Raw genomic sequence first — 16,738 nt, 5'->3', positions numbered from 1 at the left:
AGCCTGCAGAACTCCAGGGATAGCAAATCAGGGTCTGGGGTCACCAGAGCTCCTATCCTGACCTGTCCCTCCACACGGGGGACCAGGTTGCACATATTCCTGTGGGACCTTCCACCCCAGAGTGTACCCACAGCCAGGGCAGCCCACCTGAGCTGCAGGACCAGGGCCACCCTTCGATCTTCCACCGTTCACTTAACCATGTAGTATCCCTGTGCCCAAGCTGGGCCAGCAAGTCCTGCCACCCCATTCACTACCTGCAGGGACAGGAGCCCACTTCCATCAAGAGGACTTTCTGAAACCCAACCTTGTCCCCTGCCTCTGGCTAGGCCACTTGGTTCTCCCCTTCCCCAGCCCAGAACCTGTGTTGAGACTTTGGGTGTGGCTGGGAATAGGAGGTGGTAGGGTCAGAGGTGGCTTATTTGCACCCCCAAGGAGGAGAATTCCTCCACAACCAGTGCAGACCTATGTTGGGACTCAGGCTTGCATAATGAAGGCTTAGTCACAGGAAAAAAAAAAAAAAAAAAAAAAAGCAAAGCACTCAAAGTGCTCAAAGTCACTTTCAATTTTATTAATGTAGCCTTAAAATTAATTATTAGACATGGTTTTTAAATATTTGATTTCTAAACAAATCATTACCTGATGATTCATCAAAGTGTCACTGAGAACTCAAAACCAAACAAAAATAATTGAAGCAAAAATATGACTTATGAACGTAACTGTATTAGCTGCTGGATTGCATTATTTTTAATTCAAAAATAAACTATAATGCCAAAGCAATTTTTTAAATGCATCAAATGTATTTGAACAGGTTGTAGCATGCAGATATTTGCATCTTTTTAAAGTTTTAATAATCACTTTAGGAAGAAGATGAAAACTTTCACCATCTTAACAAAATTTGCACAAAGACTTACATATTCTCCCTTACTCAAATGAACTTGTAACCAACCCCAAACTCATTTTGCTTGTCTCACAACAGCCAGTAAGTTAAGGAGGTGGAACAAGGAAGGCAACTTTATTTTGGAAAGCCAGCAAACCAGGAAGATGGCCGACTAGTGTTCTAAAATACCATTTTAAGTCAGTACAAATTTCAAGCTCTTTATGTTTAGGGTGCAGGAAGAGAAAGGGGTTGGGATCAAGAGGTGAGCCACAACCACAGACATTTGGGTACTAGTGAGAGTTTGAGGCAGCTGGAGCTGCTTTGTCCGTGGTCAGGTCACAATGCTTCTGCAAATTTTTTTTTATACTTTTAAGTTTTAGGGTACGTGTGCACAACGTGCAGGTTTGTTACATAAGTATATGTGTTCCATGTTGGTTTGCTGCACCCATTAACTCGTCATTTACATTACATATTTCTCCTAATGCTATCCCTCCCCCAGACCCCCACCTCCCGACAGGCCCCAGCGTGTGATGTTCCCCGCCCTGTGTCCAAGTGTTCTCATTGTTCAGTTCCCACCTATGAGTGAGAACATGCTGTGTTTGCTTCTGCAAATCTTTTACAAAACATAGCTGTTTACTTACTTCTCCTTTAATAACAGAGTTAGTTAAGAAAACTACATGACTGTTTTCTTTGAATTTTTTCTCAGTGCTCTAAAATTAGCCTATGAGCAGGAATGAGTAAAGACCCCTTAAACAAAAATGGAGTTAGTTATGTTAGTTTTTCTACTGTTTCACTGTTACCAATTAGTTAAGACAAAGTTAGTTGTAAAATATGACCATTTTTCTGTCCTGTGTACAATCATCACATTTATTTCTAATGATCAGGAAATGCAAAGCACAGAAATGAATCACGTAACTAAAGTTTATGTTTTTAAGTTGTATAATTATTTTAACTTTATTTAAAATATTTTAAATTACATTGTATTACCCCTTTTCTGCCACAGCCACTATATGTTGAATATAAAAGTTTTAATAATTGAGATACCTCTGCAGATCTAACCCTTTTTATGAGTTAAAGTTCAGAGCCCAAATATCCTCATCTGAGAAGTAGGAATGTTGACTCACTTGTTGCATTTTTCAACAATTTTATACACACACACACACACACACACACACATAAATTATGAGCCAGGTATATGAAATAGATACATATATAGCAGCATAGTAGAGGTACAATAAATGTTAGTTATTAATGTATTAGTCCTCCTAGCTCTCATTTCATCTTAGTTGACCCTAATGGTTTTCGAAACCGCTTCTAGCAGGCAGATCAAGATGGTGGAATGGAAGGCTCTTCCAACTGTCCTTCACAAAAGGACACCAACCTAATGGCAACTATCTACACAGAAAACAAACTTCATATGAACCAAAACTCAGATGAGCATTCACATTACCTGGTTTTAAGTTCATATCACTGAAGGAGGCACTGAAGGGGTAGAAAATACGGTCTTGAATCAACACCATTCCTCCCCAACCCGCTAGCAGCAGCAGCATGGTGCATTGAGGAAACTTTTTAGGACAGCAGGCTGGGCAAAAATTTCTTGAGTAATATCCCCACAAGCACAGGCAACCAAAGCAAAAATGGACAAGTGGGATCACATCAGGTTAAAAACTTCTGCATAGCAAAGAGAACAACCAACAAAGTGAAGAGACAATCCACAGAATGGCAAAAAATATTTGCACACTATCTGTCAAGGGATTAATAATCAGAATAAATAAGCTCAACAATTGTATAGGAAAAAATCTGATAATTTGATTAAAAGTTGGCAAAGATTTGAAAAGACATTTCTTAAAAGAAGACATACAAATGGGAAACAGGAAGATGAAAAAGTGCTCAACACAAATTGTCAGAAAAATGCAAATCAAAACTACAATCAGAAATCATCTCACCTAAGTTAAAATTGTTTATACCCCCAAAACAGGCAATCATAAATGCTGGTGAGATTGTGGAGAAAAGCGAACCTTCTTGGTGGGAATGTAAGTGCAATTACTATGGAGAAAAATCAGAGGTTCCTCAAGAAACTAAAAGTAGAACTACCATATGATCCAACAATCCCACTGCTGGATATATACCCCAAAGAAAGGAAATCCATATATCTAAGAGATAGCAGCACTCCCGTGTTTGTTGCAGCACTATCCACAATAGCCAAAATGTGGAAGCAACTTAAGTGTCCATCAACAGGTGAATCAACAAAGAAAATGTGGTACTTATGCACAATGGAGTGCGATTCATCCATAAAAAGGAATGAGATTCTGTTATTTGCAACATGTGTGGAACTGGAGGTCAATATGCTAAGTGAACCACCTGTTATTTATTTGTAGGATCTAAAAATTGAAACAATTGAATTCATTGAGATAAAGTGCAGAAGAATGGCAGCCAGGGGCTGGGAAGTGTAGTGAGAGGGTGGGTGGGATGAGATAAGAATGGTTAGTGGACACAAAAGAAGTCAATAAGACCTAGCATTTGATAGCACAGCAGGGTGCCTATAGTCAGTTTAATTGTACATTTTAAAATAACTAAAAGAGTATAACTGGATTGTTTAACACAAAACTTAAATACTTGAGGGCATGAATAACCCACTTTTCATGAAGTGATTAGTAAACATTGCATCCCTATATTAATACATCTCATGTACCCCATAAGTGTATACACCTACTATGTACCCATAAAAATTAAAATAAAATTCTTTTTTCAAAATTATAAAACTGCTTCTAGCAATTTTGTCTTCATCATTTAAAACATATATTATGCACTAATAAAGCAGATTACCTCAAGTTATGGGTTGTCTTCTCCCAAAAATTATATGTTGAAATCCTAATTCCTAGTACCTTAGAATATGACTATATTTGGAGGTAGGGCCTTCGCAGAGGTGACTGAGTTAAAATGAAGTTATTAGGACAGACCCTAATCCATTCTGACTGGTGTCATAAGAGGAAATTAGGACATACAAAGAGACACCGGGGATGCCCAGCCACAGAGGAAAGGCCATGTGAGGACAAAAGGAAAATGCAGCCATCTGCAAAGTGAAGAGAAAGGCCTTAGAAAAAAAACAAACCTGCTGACATCTTGATCTTGGACCTCCAGTCTCTAAAACTATGAGAAAATAAATTTCTGTTGTTTAAGCCACCCAGGTATTTTGTTATGGTAACCTTAGTAAAGTAATATATCATGTTTTTGTGTTAATTTGTTAATATTGATATATGATGAGCAGAATACCCTCTGGTACTTGAAATAATTAGTCCTTGGGCTCTTGTTGCTCCAAATCTCAGAATAACTTTCTGGCATCACATCAAAGTTAGAATAACCGTATGATTAATGGAAGAAAAGAATGACATGTTGAGATGTAACTGCTTAGAAATCAGCTAGCTAAATAACATGAACACTAAAATAATATAGCATAAAATTCAAAATTGTGGCTCAGCAAAATTACTGTTGGGGTCTTCCTGTAAAGACTCAAGTTCTCATATCAAGAGCCACTCTTCCAGCAGAGTAAAGATGCCCTATCTTTCGTAACATCTGATAAAGAATGTTGCTGAACCTTTCAAAGAAAAACCAAGAGAGCTTCTCAGTTAAACGACTGAGCAATCAACCAATACACTAGACTACAGAGACACAAAAACTCACTTCAATCAACCCAGCTGACCCAAACCATGATTTTACAGCCTGTTGACTGGCTTAACAACAACCTTCATCAGATAGAAGTAGCATTTATATCTCACTGGGGAGGATCTCATCTTCCCCTCTACTATTGCCTCATTTGTCTGCTCCTGTTTGCAGCAAGACTCTTCATTACATTTGTCTAACTTGCTGCCTTCTCTTTTTAACCTCCCATTCTTTCTTTGAACCTTCTTTATTCAGCCTTTTGTTTCCCATTACTTTTCGAAAACTGCTCCTGGCAAGGTCAGAACAACCTTATTCATGACTGTAATGACCAGTTTTCAGTCATCATATTGACCTACCACCATCTATAGCATTTTACACAGTTAAGCACCCTCCTTTGTGTAATAATTCTACTAGTATTGGTCTCTAGGATGCTACTATCTTGTGGTTTTCCTCTTTCCTCACAAGTCAGTCTTCTCAGATCCTTTACTGGGTAGCCTAACTCCTAGAGGAACACATCAAGTCTCATAACGTTGCATATAGTACATCTTCTGCGCTACCCATATGTTTAACTTCAGTCTGAATCTACTCATTGAGTTCCAGACTGTAATTTACATTTCCACTTGAGTGTACAACTAGCATCTCAAATATATCTAAAGCTCTTTACTTGCTCCTCAGCCTTTCCTTGTCTAGGACTCAGGTACAGAGATATTAAGGAGCATTATTCAGCTAATGATTGGCAAAGCTGACATTCAAACCCAGGAAGTCTAGCTCAAGAGGCCACACTTTTACACTGTGCCCTTAATTGTATCTTTTCTGAATTATGGCAAAAGATTCTCAACTTGTCTCCCAAATTGCACGCTACTATGTGGAAGGAAGCAAAAGGCAGAGTAAACTTCTAAAATAAAAGATTATGTCTCTTCTCCTAATAGCCTTCTATTTCAGTTAAATTAAAATGGAATGTCTTTATCAATATGTCATGTTGCATTTATGAATATACATATTTAAATATATTTAAATATAAATACAAGTTGGAAATGATTGTTCCAATGTACCACCTGCTATTTTTTAAACACTCTGCCTCACTCACTTTGCTATAAGCATACTGTTCCTCAGCATCACTAGGCATGAAAAGGCCTTAGAACTTTTCACTTAACTGTTTCTTCTGTTCGCCAACACTCTCTCCAGACATACACATGGATCACTCTGTTAACTACATGTAGACCACCTTGAATGTCTCCTTGCCAGGCAGACAATCTCTGATCATGCCATATGAAGTGGCATCATCATCATCTTCCTGCTATCCCTTTTATCTTCTTACTTCATTGGGCTTATCACCACCTGATAATTGACATATTTATTAGTATATATTTTAATGATCTACTTCCACTAGAATATAACACTGCAAAGTCTTAGATTAACCACTGTATTCCTAGAATCTAAAATAGTTCTTGTGCCTTATCTCATATTCACTACTGAAACATATATTGACGGAATGAATCATGGCATAATGAAGTAGCTTGAAGAACACTGATTTCACTGAAAGCTAGAAACAATGGGAAACAAAATAAAAAATAAACAAAAACAAAAACAAACTCGGCTGTTGCTGAAATGAGGAATAGGGGTGGCCAGGTTCTGAAGAAGTAGGAACATTAAAGATGTGGGCTAATATTTTATAGCTGCCATTTTTCTGGGTGTATTGAAAGAATCTGTACACAGGACAAAAAGTTGAAAATCTAGTCTTTGCTCAGGTTGAGATGATTTTTTAAGATAGAATAAACAGCAGAGCTTTTGCAATCTTGTTCAGGAAACAACATTGGAGACTCAAGGCACTAAGATCCTAGCAAGAATGGAGGAATAGGAAACTAACTATAGCTGGTTTTCCTTTTAAGACATTTGCTGAATTGTGATGCCACATATAACAGTAAGATAATAAGCTTAGCAGAAAATTTCTAATAGTGCAGTGGAGTTGTTTGTAGTCACATGATACTAAGAATACAAAAATTCAATTGTATTTACTACCATGCAGAGAGACCCTTGTGAGCATACAAGCTCTCATTTGGAAGCCTTGGGAAGCCATATGGTTGGAGCAGGCATGAATTGGAATCTTGACAGAACATCATCAAAACTGCCCACAACCTCAATTCAGCTCAGTCCCATTGGATCAGAATCATCAGCCTCCTCTCTGCCAAAAGATGGAAAGGTAAATCCTCTATGGAACTTCTCTATTTTTTTTTCAATTTCTAGCATTTAAAAATGAATAAAAAGGAAAAAAATTCAAAACAATTGACCCTTTGACCAAAATGCTAAGATGAAAATAGAGACAAGAGAAAGAAATCCCCAAATGATCAAGCTGTTGGAATTACCAAAGAAGGACTAAATAACAGCAATGATTTATATTAATATTAACAAGAAAATAGAGAAAAAAATACAGAAAATATTGGATAATTCTGTCAGAGAATTGGAATTTTAAAAAATCAAAAATTTTAGAAGTTAAAAACATAGTAACTAAAGTTAAAAACAAATGGGTTTTATAGCATAATTGACATGCACCAAGGGTTAGTGAATTGGAGACAGGTTAGTAAAAAAACAAATATATCCAAAATGAACACCAGATAAACAAAATATGTAGACAAAAGAGGTACGTGAGACACTGTTAAAATGTCAAACAGATATATAACGTGTTATCCTAAAAGCAGGAGATAGAAAACTGGGAGGAGGCGATATTGGAGGAGAAAATGACCAACAGGTTTTTTTAATAGATATGTTGTTTATACCAATAGATTCAATAAGTTAGCCGAACTCTAAGCAAGGCAAATTTAAACAAAAAAACCTACACAAAATTACATTATAAAAAAACAATGGAAATATCACTAAGGGACTCTTAAAATCAGCCAGAGAATACCGAAACCCCAAACTTAAAGTAATAACAACGCAATGACAGTGGCCTCTCACCATAAAAGATGAAAGCCAAAAAAAAATCAAGTACAATTATTAAAGTGCTATATGAAAATATATGCCAACTAGAATTCCATATCCCCTAAAATATTCCTCGAAAAAGATGGCAAAATAAAGGCTACTTTGGGAAAAAGAGATTTCCTCAGTCAAGCTGCACTGAAAAAAAAAAAAAAAAAAAAAAACTAAAGATAATAGATAGAAGGAAATTGGTCCTATGTAGAAGTGCCAAAGTGCAGTAAAGAGAAAGGAAAGTAAAAAAAAAAATCAGGTAAACATAAATTAATATTGACTCTACTAAATGATGATATAATGTCTTGTGAATAAATGTGCAAGCATTGTCAGAGAAGAAGTGAATGTAATAATTTGTATTAATTGCAACGTCAAGGACGCATGCTTTAATTTCTAGGGTATCTGCTAAAAGAAAAGGGAAAGAACATATGACTTTCATGCTTATAGAAAAGAAAAATGGAAAACTAAAATATATTTTAGTAATTCAAAGTAGAAAAAAAGTGACAAAAACAGGTCACACTGAAAACAATAGTAGTAAGGTGGTAGATATAAGGCTAAATATATCAGTAATTACATACAAAACTAAGCACTTCAATTAAAAGCAAACAACAAGAAAACCTATACATGTTCTGGTTCTCAGAGACACACATAAAATATATAGACATATGTTGAAAGTAAAAGTTTGAAAAAGATATATACTCTGCAGATATTAATCTAAAGAAAACTGATTTCCCAAAACTAATAAAATACAAAGTTTTGTCTTTAAGGCAGGAAACATGACTTCAGATAGAAACATTGCTTGTAAAGGAGTGGTCATTTCGCCAGGGAGTTAAATGAATAAACTCTTTACAGTTCCAATTAAACTGTAAGCTTCAAGGGTCACAGTCCAGGTTTCACGTTCATGCTGTAAGAAGATGCACTCCAGACAAGGGGAAGTGCCTGCTATGGTACAAATTGAACTCTAGAAATATGCTGTGGCCCCAGTGCAAGTGTATGTACCCTACATACTTTATACAAATGGTTACAATGATGAAAGAATTTTTTTTCCTTTAGAATTAAAATGCTTTATTGTTGAACATTAGCAATGAATGGAAGGAAGAATGCAAATAAAAGGAATAGTTTCCAATTCTGTGTAAATTTCTTCATTTATAATTCTTTTTAAAAGAAAAATCATAAATGCAAGGCATGGTATTGCACAAACTTACACTGGGCTTAGAAATCCAGAACTTAGTATTTAAAATTTTAAACTTTGTTTATGGTAATTATCAATAGAAACCATTACAACGACATCTTATAAGCTGATTTTTACTAATAAGCTGAAAAAACAGTACTTCAGTCATTACCCCATTTTCCCTCTGTGTTTGAAAACATAGACCATTCATTATAACTCTGGAATTTAAGTTGTAATATTTATAAGAAGATCTAAACATCCTAAGACCTTAATTTTAAGCAAAAATGAAATATCAGAAAGTATCAATCCTTTCTCTTAGATTCTGGGAAATTTGGGAGGTGAATTTCGTATGTCATGAAATAATTACTTTTTTTTGCACTTAAGAAATGTAAATCTATAGATAAATTAATAGCTGAATTATGTAAAACGTCACCATATATAAGCCCACTACATGTACTTAGCCTGATAATGCTGCCTTGCTTGCGAAATTTTATTTGTTTAGTGTTTTTATAATGGCAGCTTGACACACAAAACCAAATGTGAAGGCTTTTTAGATTTTCATTTCAAATGAGAAAAACCAATATAATACAATAATATATTTTAGTTTTGAACTGTATTCACTTCAGGAATTTATTTCTAAATTTTCAGAAATTTATTTCTAAATTTTCCAAGCACTGCTATGAGGGCTGCAAATGTCTTTGAGCGATAAATACTAAGGATGCAGAAATATTAGAAAATAAATTACAGGTAGGAATTTCTTTATTATTATTATTATTATTATTATTATACTTTAAGTTTTAGGGTACATGTGCACAATGTGCAGCTTTGTTACATATGTATCCATGTGCCGTGTTGGTGTGCTGCACCCATTAACTCGTCATTTAGCATTGGATATATCTCCTAATGCTATCCCTCCCCCCTCCCCCCACCCCATAACAGTCCCCGGAGTGTGATGTTCCCCTTCCTGTGTCCATGTGTTCTCATTGTTCAATTCCCACCTATGAGTGAGAACATGCGGTGTTTGCTTTTTTGTCCTTGCGATAGTTTACTGAGAATGATGATTTCCAGTTTCATCCATGTCCCTACAAAGGACATGAACTCATCATTTTTTATGGCTGCATAGTATTCCATGGTGTATATGTGCCACATTTTCTTAATCCAGTCTATCGTTGTTGGACATTTGGGTTGGTTCCAAGTCTTTGCTATTGTGAATAGTGCCACAATAAACATACATGTGCATGTGTCTTTATAGCAGCATGATTTATAGTCCTTTGGGTATATACCCAGTAATGGGATGGCTGGGTCAAATGGTATTTCTAGTTCCAGATCCCTGAGGAATCGCCACACTGCCTTCCACAATGGTTGAACTAGTTTACAGTCCCACCAACAGTGTAAAAGTGTTCCTATTTCTCCACATCCTCTCCAGCACCTGTTGTTTCCTGACTTTTTAATGATCGCCATTCTAACAGGTGTGAGATGGTTTCTCATTGTGGTTTTGATTTGCATTTCTCTGATGGCCAGTGATGATGAGCATTTTTGCATGTGTTTTTTGGCTGCATAAATGTCTTCTTTTGAGAAGTGTCTGTTCATATCCTTCACCCACTTATTGATGGGATTGTTTGTTTTTTTCTTATAAATTTGTTTGAGTTCATTGTAGATTCTGGATATTAGCCCTTTGTCAGCTGAGTAGGTTGCGAAAATTTTCTCCCATTTTGTAGGTTGCCTGTTCACTCTGATGGTAGTTTCTTTTGCTGTGCAGAAGCTCTTTAGTTTAATTAGATCCCATTTGTCAATTTTGGCTTTTGTTGCCATTGCTTTTGGTGTTTTAGACATGAAGTCCTTGCCCATGCCTATGTCCTGAATGGTATTGCCTAGGATTTCTTCTAGGGCTTTTATGGTTTTAGGTCTGACATGTATGTCTTTAATCCATCTTGAATTAATTTTTGTATAAGGTGTAAGGAAGGGATCCAGTTTCAGCTTTCTACATATGGCTAGCCAGTTTTCCCAGCACCATTTATTAAATAGGGAATCCTTTCCCCATTGCTTGATTTTGTTAGGTTTGTCAAAGATCAGATAGTTGTAGATATGCGGCATTATTTCTGAGGGCTCTGTTCTGTTCCATTGATCTATATCTCTGTTTTGGTACCGGTACCATGCTGTTTTGGTTACTGTAGCCTTGTAGTATAGTTTGAAGTCAGCTAGCATGATGCCTCCAGCTTTGTTCTTTTGGCTTAGGATTGACTTGGTGATGAGGGCTCTTTTTTGGTTCCATATGAACCTTAAAGTAGTTTTTTCCAATTCTGTGAAGAAAGTCATTGGTAGCTTGATGGGGATGGCATTGAATCTATAAATTACCTTGGGCAGTATGGCCATTTTCACGATATTGATTCTTCCAACTCATGAGCATGGAATGTTCTTCCATTTGTTTGTATCCTCTTTTATTTCATTGAGCAGTGGTTTGTAGTTCTCTTTGAAGAGGTCCTTCACGTCCCTTGTAAGTTGGATTCCTAGGTATTTTATTCTCTTTGAAGCCATTGTGAATGGGAGTTCACTCATGATTTGGCTCTCTGTTTGTCTGATATTCGTGTATAAGAATGCTTGTGATTTTTGTACATTGATTTTGTATGCTGAGACTTTGCTGAAGTTCCTTATCAGCTTAAGGAGATTTTGGGCTGAGACTATGGGGTTTTCTAGATATACAATCATGTCATCTGCAAACAGGGACAATTTGACTTCCTCTTTTCCTAATTGAATACCCTTTATTTGCTTCTCCTGCCTAATTGCCCTGGCCAGAACTTCCAACACTATGTTGAATAGGAGTGGTGAGAGAGGGCATCCCTGTCTTGTGCCAGTTTTCAAAGGGAATGTTTCCAGTTTTTGCCCATTCAGTATGATATTGGCTGTGGGTTTGTTATAGATAGCTCTTATTATTTTGAGATACGTCCCATCAATACCTAATTTATTGAGAGTTTTTAGCATGAAGCATTGTTGAATTTTTTCAAAGGCCTTTTCTGCATCTATTGAGATAATCATGTGGTTTTTGTCTTTGGTTCTGTTTATATGCTGGATTACATTTATTGATTTGCATATGTTGAACCAACCTTGCATCCCAGGGATGAAGCCCACTTGATCATGGTGGACAAGCTTTTTGATATGCTGCTGGATTCGGTTTCCCAGTATTTTATTGAGGATTTTTGCATCAATATTCATCAAGGATATTGGTCTAAAATTCTCTTTTTTGGTTGTGTCTCTGCCCGGCTTTGGTATCAGGATGATGCTGGCCTCATAAAATGAGTTAGGGAGGATTCCCTCTTTTTCTATTGATTGGAATAGTTTTAGAAGGAATCATAGCAGTTCCTCCTTGTACCTCCGGTAGAATTCGGCTGTGAATCCATCTGGTCCTGGACTCTTTTTGGTTGGTAAGCTATTTATTATTGCCACAATTTCAGAGCCTGTTATTGGTCTATTCAGAGATTCAACTTCTTCATGATTTAGTCCTGGAAGGTGTATGTGTCAAGGAATTTATCTATTTCTTCTAGATTTTCTAGTTTATTTGTGTAGAGGTGTTTGTAGTATTCTCTGATGGTAGATTGTATTTCTGTGGGATTGGTGGTGATATCCCCTTTGTCATTTTTTATTGCGTCTATTTGATTCTTCTCTCTTTTCTTCTTTATTAGTCTTGCTAGCAGTCTATCAATTTTGTTGATCTTTTCAAAAAACCAGCTCCTGGATTCATTAATTTTTGAAGGGTTTTTTGTGTCTCTATTTCCTTCTGTTCTGCTCTGATTTTAGTTATTTCTTGCCTTCTGCTAGCTTTTGAATGTGTTTGCTCCTGCTTTTCTAGTTCTTTGAATTGTGATGTTAGGGTGTCAATTTTGGATCTTTCCTGCTTTCTCTTGTGGGCATTTAGTGCTATAAATTTCCCTCTACACACTGCTTTGAATGTGTCCCAGAGATTCTGGTATGTTGTGTGTTTGTTGTCATTGGTTTCAAAGAATATCTTTATTTCTGCCTTCATTTCGTTATGTACCCAGTAGTCATTCAGGAGCAGGTTGTTCAGTTTCCATGTAGTTGAGCAGTTTTGAGTGAGTTTCTTAATCCTGAGTTCTAGTTTGATTGCACTGTGGTCTGAGAAACAGTTTGTTATAATTTCTGTTCTTTTACATTTGCTGAGGAGAGCTTTACTTCCAACTATGTGGTCAATTTTGGAATAGGTGTGGTGTGATGCTGAAAAAAATGTATATTCTGTTGATTTGGGGTGGAGAGTTCTGTAGATGTCTATTAGGTTTGCTTGGTGCAGAGCTGAGTTCAATTCCTGGGTATCCTTGTTAACTTTCTGTCTTGTGGATCTGTCTAATGTTGACAGTGGGGTGTTAAAGCCTCCCATTATTATTGTGTGGGAGTCTAAGTCTCTTTGTAGGTCACTCAGGACTTGCTTTATGAATCTGGGTGCTCCTGTATTGGGTGCATATATATTTAGGATAGTTAGCTCTTCTTGTTGAATTGATCCATGTAAGAATTTTTATTATTATAGTTTTATATTGAAAATAGTTCAGGACCTATTGAAAGTAGCCAATATACTTGAGTACATTTGTATTAATCCCATGTTTTTTAATCATTTTCTGCCCAGCTACTCAAGTACCTAATAAAAATAGAGTTACATTTAATGAAATATATTTCTTCTTTGTTAGACGAACTTAACCTTTGCTCCCAAGGAATTTATCTGGTTTGTGCTATCATGTATGTATTATTATTACTAAATACCAACTCTTGCCAACTCTGAAATAAAATTGTGAAATTACCTTATTAAAGTACTTGAAACTGGCTGGGCACAGTGGCTCACACCTGTAATCCCAGCACTTTGGGAAGCCGAGGCTGGTTAGTCACCTGAGGTCAGGAGTTCAAGACCAGCCTAGCCAACATGGTGAAACCCCGTCTCTACTAAAAATACCAAAATTAGCTTGGCGTAGTGTTACACGCCTGTAATCCAAGCTACTTGGGAGTTGAGGCAGGAGAATCACTTGAACCCAGGAAGCAGAGGTTGTGTGAGCCAAGATCACGCCATTGCACTCCCGACTGGGTGACAGAGTGAGACTCCATCTCAAAAAAATAAATAAATAAAAATAAAAATAAAAAAGTACCTAAAACTAAATGGTTAAATCAGTCACTTCCCACACTATGAGATTGCCCAGTTGAATCAGGAAATTAGACATATAACAACTATTTTAGAACAAGTTAGAAATCAAACATTTGACATGCTAAATCAAATTACCAGAGATGCGATGGCTCTTATGAGGATGATTTTTCAAAACATAATGACTTTCTGTTTTACTCAGTCTCATGAATAATAAACAGTGTGCACTCACGGGCAAAGAACAATATGGACACATTCCAAATAAATCAGATCTTATCCAAGATTTTATAACCATATTACAAAATTACAGGATTGAGGTTTCCTATCAGGGCCTTAGTGGAAATGCTAAATCCCTTTCAGTGACAGATGTTGTACCTATGTCTAGGGATTCAAAAGCTTAAAATATTTTAAATGCACTCATAGATACAATATAGTCAAAATACTAGAACTGTTTAAATCATTTCTATCAGTTGACTGTACAAATGACAAAATCAACCCTTAGGGTTATTGCATATTTTAAAAGACATAACCTGCAATCACTTCAAGTCATTAAACTTAAATAATGAATTCCTAGCAATACACATTTTAAATTACTACTGCAAAAGAAATAAACTCCTGACCTCATTTGTAATCCATCACCAATCATTATAAAATGTCCTTAAAGTAGACTACAGACTATCAGGGGATCTTCTATTATGCCCTAGGACAAAGTACTTAAAAAGTATTTCTCTGGTGACTGCATAATATGAGTAGTCATCAGCTTTACACTTAGTGAAAAGTATTTCCAAATTGTAATAAAGCTTATTTGGTAGTATATGGTAATGATGTAACATTTTTTGTTTAATGTTATTTTGTGTATTCATTTGTATATTTTGCCTTTTATGTTTGCTTTTTCCATTTTGTTAATAGTAATTAAATAAAAAATTTGGAAAGTCTCATTTGTTCTAAATAGACATCATTTTATACTGGAAGTCAAGCTCTGGTCTCCCAGAATTATAATTAAAATCCATTTTCCAGCTTGATTTTGGAAGGTGCATATCGTTACTAATTTCTCATCTCACTTCCCCAGTAGATTATCATTGAATCACCTTTAATAAGCAGCACTAGTAATGTATGTATCCCACTTATCAGAGATTGTGTAGGTCTCTCTACTTACCAATTACCTGATCCAGAAAAATTAGTTGCTATTTTTCTCATTTTTAGAATAATTGAGCAATAGATTAGTAAATGCCAATGGTGTATATTTTTAAAATCTTTTTTAAGCTGCTCCTCTCTGGTCCAGACACAGAGACAACTTTGGGGTATAAAAAGGTTAGTTAACCTTACTGCAGATGACTAATGCAATTGCTGCTCTGATGTTCTTGGGGATAAAAACTCCTTAGTTCTGGCTTGTACATTTCAGCAGTTATAATGGCGCATTTTAGTGGTTGTAGTGATGTATCGAGCATTCACAGTGTGAAAGGCATGCCTAATTTGCAGAATAGTTTTAAGGAAAAACACGATTATTGAAAGCATGTAGCATTCTGTTAGTCAAATGCTCTAAACACAACAAGCATCAGTTCCCTTTGCATTCATTCTCTTGTTCTTATTCACTCTTTTATTCCATTTAAAAATATTTGTTGTGTATCTACTGTATGGCTGGTATTGAGCTACCTAGCGATTTCATAAGTGGATCTAAACTTGTAAGACAATCAACTAGTTGAAGAACAAGAAATGTGGTTGTTATTCATCTGTAATGCAAATAAACTTGCCAGCACTCTGGGATTTGATTAGAAGTTATCTAATTCACTCCCCAAGTAAACACAGCCTCCATCTTAATAAATTCCTTTTACTTAAAAACTCTTCAATTTTTACTCAACGATATTAAAGATGCGTAAATATTTTACAAGGATAATTTGAAATATTTTTATTTTAATGAGAAAGGTGTCATTGTTGATATCTTTGGAATCTAGAAGCCCAGGAGTTGAAGATACAAGTAATTCCTTTATACTTAGTAGCTCACCAGTTTTAGAAAAGTGCAGCATCTTCACGGAAAACATCATCAGTAGTTATCTTGGGCAGGAGTGGAGATTTCCTAGGAAGGTAATAAAGTAACTTTCTGGTTTGGATGGTATTGTTCTATATTTTGGTAGAAGTTTAGGCTACATAGGTGCATATATTTAGCAACAGTTGAGGAATGTACACTTAAGATAGGTGTATTTCATTTCATGTAAATTTTTTTTATAAAAAACTGCATGCTGGGCCCGGCGCGGTGGCTCATGCCTGTAATTCCAACACTTTGGGAGGCCAAGGCGGGTGGATCACGAGGTCAAGAATTCAAGACCAGCCTGGCCAAGATGGTAAAACTCCTCTCTACTAAAAATATAAAAATTATCCGGGCGTGGTGGCAGGTGCCTCTAACCCCAGCTATTCAGGAGGATGAGGCAGAGAATCGCTTGAACCCGGGAGGCGGAGGTTGCAGTGAGCCGAGATCGGGCCACTGCACTCCAGCCTGGGCGACAAAATGAGATTCCATCTAAAAAAAACAAAAACAAAAACAAAAAAACAAAAAAAACAACAAAAAAACCCCTGCATGCTGAAGTATTTAGGGGAGATTGTTGAGATGTTTGCAATTTACATTAAATGGGTAGAAATCAGATGAATTCATGGATATAGGAAGGGATAAATGAATCAATAACATAAATAAGGATGTATAGTAATTTTTTTTTTTCTTTTTAAACAGAGTCTTGCTCTGTCTCCCAGGCTGGAGTGCAGCGGCGCTATCTCGGCTCACTTGCAAGCTCCGCCTCCCGGGTTCACGCCATTCTCCGGCCTCAGCCTCCAGAGTAGCTGGGATTACAGGCGCCCGCCACCGCGCCCAGCTAATTTTTTTGTATTTTTAGTAGAGACGGGGTTTCACCGTGGTCTCTATCTCCTGACCTCGTGATCCGCG

This window comes from Symphalangus syndactylus, chromosome 16 (assembly GCF_028878055.3).
Source record: "Symphalangus syndactylus isolate Jambi chromosome 16, NHGRI_mSymSyn1-v2.1_pri, whole genome shotgun sequence".
Lineage (NCBI taxonomy): Eukaryota > Metazoa > Chordata > Mammalia > Primates > Hylobatidae > Symphalangus > Symphalangus syndactylus.
This window is presented reverse-complemented; position numbering follows the sequence as displayed.